The following is an 8,325-nucleotide window of genomic DNA, read 5'->3' on the forward strand; positions in this document are numbered from 1 at the left end:
TGCTGAACGGGGAAATCGAGGCACAAGGGACACATGGTGGGGGCAAGAGGAGCATCCCCATACCCACACCAAATCCACCATCAGCATGGGGACAGCCCTGCTCCCTGCCCACGCTGGAGTCTCTGCTGCACCAGGGTTATTTTTATCCTCCCTCCCTCCTAAATCACTCAAACACAATTAAGCAGGGGCTCAGCACGGGCTGGCAACAGGTGGGACAAGTTCCTGCTCCTCCAAGTCAGCAGAGAGCTTCCCCAAAGGCAAACGCTGCTGCATCCCTCTGCGTGGGGGCTCTGAGAAAAGAAGCCCTGATGCCACCACCAGCTTCACCATCTGTCACCACTGGCCACCTGGGCTGGAGCTGGCACCAGACATGTGCCCTGAGGGCAAACCCCACCAGCCATCCTGGTGGGCCTGGGCAGGATGTGTGGCTGGCAAGACTCTGCAAAGGGGGAGGATGAGGATGGAACAAAGCTGTGCACCTGACACAAAAAAATCCCAGGGATGAGGCACAAACCCCCCTGCCTGGGGGTAAGGCAACCCCAGCTGGAGGTGATGGGTGGGGAACGCGACAGCACCTGGGGGTCCCCAGGGCGCTGTGGCAGGTCAGGCTCAGGGCACCACGAGCTCACACCTGTTGCCATCATTGCCATCAGACCTGGTGGGACATCACATTCCTGAGCCTCCTGCATGCCTCCAAGCCTCCTGTGGCAAGGGGGAGAGCAGGGGGGTCCCAGAGGATGCTGCAGGGCACAGCAGTCACCTGCAACCCCCAAAACAAGCCCATGGGGCTCCTCTGGTGAAGCACAACCAGCAACCCCCCCCCTCAGCCACCCCAGCCCGCAGCCACAGCGCTCTGCCGGCGGCAAGACCACGTTTCAGCCCCGCTCCCCCTCTCCTCCTACTTTTTTTTTTCCCCCCTTCTTTTTCTTTTTTTTTTTTTTTTTAAACCCAATTCTGATTTCATTGTTGGGGATTGTGTGAGAATTTGTCAGGATTCGGAGACATTTTGAGTTAATGAGACGGCATTATCCAGGCCAAATGAAAAAGAAAATGTGTATAATAATAAATCAGGGCATCTGCTCGGCACACAAAGGGCGGCGGGGAGCAGGTGTGCATCCTAATGAGGCTCAGCAGCTGCCGGCGCCCCACGGGCACAGGGACGGCGAGAGGAGCGGGCACAGGCACGCCGCTGGGCTGTGCAGTCATCTGGCAAAAGCGCCGATGTGCCGCACCGCACACGCTTTTTTTCTTAAAACAATCCCCCCGCGATGTGCGGGGCTGGAGGAGAGAGGAGCGTCACAGGAGGGTCTGGTGGGAGGGAAAGGAAGGGGAAAAAGGGAATGAGGAGAGGGGGGGACAAAAGAGGGGAATGAGGAGAAGGGGAAAAAAGGGGAATGAGGAGAGGGGGGAAAAAAGGGGAATGAGGAGAGGGGGAAGAGGGGAATGAGGAGAGGGGGAAAAAAAGGGGAATGAGGAGAGGGAAAGAAAAAAGGGGAATGAGGAGAGGGGGAAAAAAAAAGGGGAATGGGGAGAGGGGGAAAAAAAGGGAAAAAAAAGAGGGGAATGGGGAGAGAGGGGAAAAAATGGGAATGAGGAGAGGGAAAGAAAAGAGGGGAATGAGGAGGAGGGAAAAAAAAGTTGCTGCTGGACAAAGAGGTGTGGTGGCAGCGCGGGAAGCCCTGGGCGCGGCGGTGCCACCACGGGACAGGGACACGGGGATGCTGCGGGACCAGAGGGGATGCTCGGCATCCCAGGACAAGGCTGGAGGCCAGCAGGGCTCTCTGGAATTGGGGTTTCTGCGCTGTGAGGTCGGGGAGAGAGGCACACAGCCCAAAGTCCTCCCGCCAAATTAATTTTCGGACTGATTCCCATTCCAGTGCAGGTAAATGGGGGTTTGAACACATGGATGGGAAACCAAAGTAAATCCCAGCCTGAGTCTGGGCGTGGTTATTTGCCAGGAGGTTAATTAGTGATGGGAAGAAGAACCTTGAGGGACAGGGAAGCCCCTGCCTGAAGGCACAGGGCGGGTTGGGGACAGTGGCAGTGCCTGGGTTGGGGACAGTGGCAGTGCCGAGGCTGGGGACAGTGGCAGTGCCTGGGTTGGGGACAGTGGCAGTGCCGAGGCTGGGGACAGTGGCAGTGCCTGGGTTGGGGACAGTGGCAGTGCCGAGGCTGGGGACAGTGGCAGTGCCTGGGTTGGGGACAGTGGCAGTGCCGAGGCTGGGGACAGTGGCAGTGCCTGGGTTGGGGACAGTGGCAGTGCCGAGGCTGGGGACAGTGGCAGTGCCTGGGTTGGGGACAGTGGCAGTGCCGAGGCTGGGGACAGTGGCAGTGCCTGGGTTGGGGACAGTGGCAGTGCCGAGGCTGGGGACAGTGGCAGTGCCTGGGTTGGGGACAGTGGCAGTGCCGAGGCTGGGGACAGTGGCAGTGCCTGGGTTGGGGACAGTGGCAGTGCCCGGGTTGAGGGCTGCCTCACTCCTGGCTGGGCTGCTCAGGGGCTTTCCAGGCTTGTGCTTCAGGAAACCCCTCAAGTTTCACGGAGTTCATAGATTATTTTAAAATTAATTTCTATTTGTTTAAGAGCTGATTTATGGCCACAATCAGCTCCAGAAGTGAGGAGAGTGCAGCAGATGGCAGGGAAGAGTTCAGCCTGGATGGGCTGAGATGGGCACAGGCGGGCCATCAAGTCCAGAGTACACTCACACTCCATATCTCTCCTCCCAAAAGGGGCATTCCCAGCAAATCTTCAGGAAAAAGCACCACAGCACAGGCACCTTCCAATCCAGCAGTCACTGCTCTAACCCAGGGAGGAGTTTCTATCATTCCTCGTGGGGCTGTGCAGCACAGACCCTCTGACGTGCCCAGCCACACACACCCACTGCACACACAGCTCCCAGCACGGGAACCTCCCAAATCCTTCCATGGTTTCTGAATCATCTTGGTTTCTTTGTGCCCAGGACATCCTCCTCCCTCTCCACACCACTCCCGCATCTTCTGCAGATGCCTCAGCAGAGAACGGGGCTGTTCCTGCCCTCTCTGCAACAGCAGGTCTGGGACAAGCAGGGGAGAGCACATTCCCAGCTGTGGATGGAGCCACAGGATGAATTTCACTGTTCCCTCCCCTCACAGGTCCCAGAGCTCACTCACAGACAGACTGGAGCTGCATTTCAAAGCCCAGTGACCTCAGCAGATTCAGGGAGTCCTGGCTGCAGAGGAAAGCCTGGAGACAAGCCTCACATGCAAAGCAAGAGATCAAAAACCAGGTGAAGAACCAGGGCAACCCAAGCTGTAGTTATTTTCCAACTTCTCCAGGTCTGGAAAGGCTGGATTCAGCAGAGCTAAGTTCAACTCCCAGCTATGCTACAACCTCACCATGCAGCCAACTATTTCTCCAAGGACTAAAAACCTCTCCTAAAGCTCAGCCCAAGGAGCTGAGCTTTATTTTCTGCAAAAATCATGAGGTGGCGTCAGGTGAGCAGACGTGGAGGATGCGACGTCCCCGCGGGCTCAGCCAGGCGAAGATCACCCTGTGGTTTTTCCTTTGGCATTTCCCAAGCCAGGGCTACCCAAACCAAACCCCGAGCAGCTCATGGAAATTAGCATAGGAGACATTAAAGCTCGTCTTTAATTACAGATGTACCTGTTGGCAGAGGACAGGGCGGGTGCTGCGGGATCAAAACAGCTCAGGAGGGCCATTAGAAAGCGGCTTGGAGGTGCTGAAACGTGGCCAAGCTGCCTGGGGTCCTGAGGAGCCTCTGTGAAAGCCTCAGCTGGGCTGGTGTGGTCACAGTCCCAGCTCCAGGCACGACAAGCACCCCGCTCCCAAACCAGGCAGGAATGGCTAAAAATACCCCAGTGTCTCCCTCATTGTTTCCATTCACTCATTAACGTGCTGAGGAGGCATCAAGTGCTCCCTTTTAGCCACTGATGGAGGGTGATGGCATCCCCATCCCAATCCCCATCCCAGTGATGGCCAAGCCCTGCTCCAACACACAATTCCCCCTCTCCCAGCAGCATTCCAGCAGAAAATCTCACACCTCTGCACTTCTGAGGTGTGTTCCACCACGGGAGCAGGCAGGACAGGGGACAGCAGCCGGTCCCCACCCCTGTGCATGAGGGTGCTCCTTGCAGGGGTGAGCACACTGATTTACACTCCCCTGGGTGTCTGGGGCTGGCCATCCCAGTGGCTTTTTTTGTTTCTGGGGGTCAGGCAGAGGCTGGGAGCTGGATTCCCACAGCACCAGGCTGGGATGCGTCTTCCCCCTCGGAATGAGCATCCGAGTGCAAACTGTGGTGAGGGGGGACAAGATTAATAATGCACTGAGCTGCCGGCCATAAATCTGCATGATTCATGGCCAGTGTGAAGGGTGACGGAGAAGGCCTTGTCCAAGGTCAGACAGCAGGCCCTGGGGACAGCCTGGGAACAGCAACAGCAGCCCTGAATTCCCACTCTGCTCCCAGCACCAAGCCTGGGCCAAAATGGATCTGCTCAGCACGGGCACGTGCATTTGTTGTGTCTGCTGCACATCCTTGAGGAGTTACAGCCAGAGGCCCAACGCTGCAGCTATTCCAGCAAGGCTCCAGGAGAGCACAGCAGATCAGAAAATCCAAAGAGTGAGCTTGAATGAATGAGCTGCAGGAGTATCAGAGCCAACAGCTGCCTCAGCTCTGCTCCACACCTCTGCTCGCTGGGCTGCCACAGCTTCCAGCACCTCTGCCAGAGGTGCCAGAGCTGGGGTGCCCATCCCAGCGCCCCCAGCCTTGCTTTCTGCTCTGGGTGCTCCCCGTGTGTGGCTCTGGTGCTGCCAGCCCTTTGCTGGCTCTGCGGTGCTCAAGGCTTTTGCTCCAAGCCACCAGCAACAGGTTTTGTCCCTGCGCAGCAATGCGGGCACTGAAAGCATCCCGAGGCAGATGTTTCTGTGACCTCTGACCCAAGACTAATGTTTTCCTCTCTGCACTGAGCTGCCATCTGCCACAGCCAGCACAGATGACACCCAGCCAGCACAGCTCCTGCATGGCAGCACGGGGGCTTTGTTCAAATCCAGGATGCAGAGCCCTGCACACGCACAGCCCAGGCCGTGTGCCAGGGGTGTCCTGGATGTGGCATCACCCCCCAGCTCACACCACCCACTGCCCTCCTGCCCGGACACAGCCTGTCCTCCCTAGGGATGCTGAGACCGCGGCAGGGCTGGAGGTAAAACCCACTCTGGGCTTAAAATGTACCAAAAAACCCAACAGTAAACCAGGTGTGAACTGGAGCACATGCACAGGCTGTCCTGTCCCCCATGCCCATCCTTTGGAGCGGGAGGTTCAAGAGACAGCAGGAGGGGACAGGGGGCTGGTGGGGACCCCCACCCTGGCCCCTGGCCGCACATCCAGGCTCCCTCTTATCTGCTCTGCTATCACCCAGCCTCTTCCTCACCCTCAGCTGCTGGAAGCATCAACGGCCGTGGTTGTTTTCCCCAAGGTCTGAGCAGCGTGGGAAAGCTGAGCAGGGCAGGCTCAGGTCTTTACTCAAGCACCATTTTGGGGGCATTTGAGACCAATGGGACCAGGACACTCTCTGGTGCTGGGGGAATGCCATTCTCTGTCCTGTGGCTCAGAACAGCCACCTCAGATGAGCCCCAGAGACCCAGGCAGAGCCACAGAGAAGGCTCAGGAGCACAACTGTGACCTTGAGTGGTGCAGAGGGTCCCCCCTTGGGACCTTCACACCCCCAGGGCCCTGTGCAGCAGCAAATGTGCTGCGTGACCTGTGGGTGGCTGTGCCAGCGTGGTCGGGACCCCATGGAGCAAAGCAGAGCAGGACACTCAGATTTCACATGTTTGCAGGCAACAGCTGAGGGAAGGAGAACCAACCCTCAGGAGAGCCTCCCTTAGCTGCACAAGAGCCCAGAGGCAGTGCAGGCTGCTCCCAGGTGCAGAGCAGTGACACAGCCCTGCACCCCTCGGGGTAACCGTCACCCCCGGGCTGGCAATGGGAACCACAGCCCCACAGCTTCCCCTGTGCCCCAGCAGCTGCACAGGCCAGGCAGCAGGGAGCCTGCTTCCCAGCAGGCTGCCACACAGGAGTCACCTTTCCAGTTGTGCCAGTGGCTCCCTGCCTGGCACAGCCCGGGCGCAGCGCCCCAGCTCTCTGCTGAAGTCACACCCTTTCCCGTAAGACACGTCTGCTCACTGCCAGCCCTGGCTGCAGTCTGACCAGAGAAAAGGCCACTGCTTGGGGATATGTCTCCCTGAGAGAAGAAACCTGCTTCTTACTCCAGCTTATCCCATTCACTCTCGTTCCCCTGCCTCCCCAAGGATTCCTCCCGTGCTGCATGGAGCAACAGGTGCATTCTGTGGTGTCCAGGATGGCTTCCTGCCCTGGAAACATCCTGCTGGCACAGGAGCACACTCTGGAGCCAGGGAGGTCTGGAAAACAATCCTGCTGGGGAATCAGAGCTCAGCACCCTGCTCTCTGCCCCATCCTCCTTGCCTGGCATCACAGAAGGAAATTGGTGCAGGGAGACAAGGAATACTTTTGGGTGCTGCCCTGACCTCCCTGGACCACCTGAGGCTGTGGATGCTCCCTGTTCCCGGGGGCTGGGGGGCTGCTGGAGCCCCCTCTGGCTCCACACCTCACCTGCAGCTTTGCTTGGTGGTTCCTGGCACCAAAGGCTTCACCACAGCTGCCAGGAGAGCCAAGGCATGGAGGTAGAGCTGCCCTCACCCATGTGGGGCACCTGGACTGGCTGCTGCACCCTAAAGCTGCCCTGGCGCCAGCACAGCCCCACAGAAACCTCCAGCAGCCACGACAGAGCTCCCAGTACCAAAACCCAGCTCAAGACCTAAGTGGTGGTTTTTTAAGAAGTCTCATCCAGGTCCTGCTTTATTAAACACTCTGGGACACCAGCCTGGGAAAAAAGCAGAGTTTCACACAGGGAGGTGGTTGGCAAAGCAGCAGGTTACTCCAAGTGACATCAGGTTAATAAAGCAAGAGCAGATCTCCATTCTTGTTTAATTAAAAAAGCAAACTGCAATCCCAAGTCTTTGATGTGTTTTTTTTTTTTCCTCTTGTTCCATTTCATTTTTGACCTAGCCCAAGTCATCTAATTGAGATTTTAAGATCCAGACTTTCATCTGGAGAGAAACTAAAGGAATTCCCAAAGCTGGATATGCTCGTGGACAGGAGTGGGGAAAAAACATGCTAGAGCCCTGTTCCTCCTATGAAGGAAAAAAAATGCCTTTGTTTCTTAAGCAGACATTAGTCAGGACAGTTTGGGAATCAAAGTTCCCATTGTAATGAAAAACAATATAATCCCATTACTGAGCAGAGTGGCCAGGCTATTCAGGGGTGGTAACTGGCTACCTGGGAAGGAGCTGCCTTTCAATGCAGCTTCATTCACAACAAACATGAAAGATGTCGAAGGAAGAGCCCAAGACAAAACTCGCCCCATTCCCACCCTCAACAATGGCCGCTATGAAATATTTGTTTTCCCCAGTGGATGTTTTTTATATCCTCTGCCGGTGCAAAGCTGCACAGCCCCATTGTTCGTGGGAGCCCAGCTCACTCTGCTCACCCCGGCCCCTGCTCCTGCTCTTGCATTTATGGGGTGACCATGAAGGATGGATCCCCAGGGAACCCAGCCTGGGCTGGGGCTGGCACATGGTCCCATCACCCACCTGTGTGACATTCCTGGGGCAGGTCCCCCAAGGAGCACCCACAGCGTCCTTCAGACACTGGAATGGCAGCCGGCCCCTGTGGCATCTGAGAACACCCCCTGTGCAACTGCTCCCTGCTTCTGCCCTCTGAAAACGTGATATTCTTTAAGCCAGCAGAAGAAAAAGTCAGAATTTGGGGGAGATAAGGAATTTCTATCTCCACAGGCTGCCTGCCAGCCCAGCACTGCCTGAGCTCACTCTTCCCTCACCACCCTTTTTGGGGTGACTGCTGGTTTTGCCCTGCTCTGGACCAGCACTTGCTGCCCATGCAGGTTGAATTCACTCTGCTGTGCACTCAGAGCTCTGGCACACACACAGCCCCAGTGTCACCATCTCACTCAGTGATGATGGACTCCCTCTTTTTTCCCCTTTCCCCCTCAAACCAAGTTTTGGCTAAACACCACACTGCCCCAGAGCCAAATATGGAAAACTCCCACTCGTGACCCCACCATCCCACTCGTCTAATCCTGAACTTCAAACTCATGATTAGGATCTGAACAGCCACCAAAAGTTTAAACAAGCTAAATTTAGCCCTGATATTTATAAACAAGGAGGAGAGAGGGGGTTTTGCAGAGCACACGGGTGCCCCGTGGCACAAAGCCAACCGAAAGGCAAAGAAATT

At 56.6% G+C, this 8,325-nt stretch overlaps 1 protein-coding gene across 1 annotated transcript in view; it reads right to left on the reverse strand.

Moving 5' to 3' along the window:
• NOTCH1 (notch receptor 1) overlaps positions 1–8,325 on the reverse strand; it is a 41,347-nt gene that overhangs the window by 24,869 nt on the left and 8,153 nt on the right. The gene's annotated exons all lie outside the window — the stretch shown is intronic.

The sequence above is a fragment of the Geospiza fortis genome, unplaced genomic scaffold, assembly GCF_000277835.1.
Source record: "Geospiza fortis unplaced genomic scaffold, GeoFor_1.0 scaffold27, whole genome shotgun sequence".
In the NCBI taxonomy this organism is placed as follows: Eukaryota; Metazoa; Chordata; class Aves; order Passeriformes; family Thraupidae; genus Geospiza; species Geospiza fortis.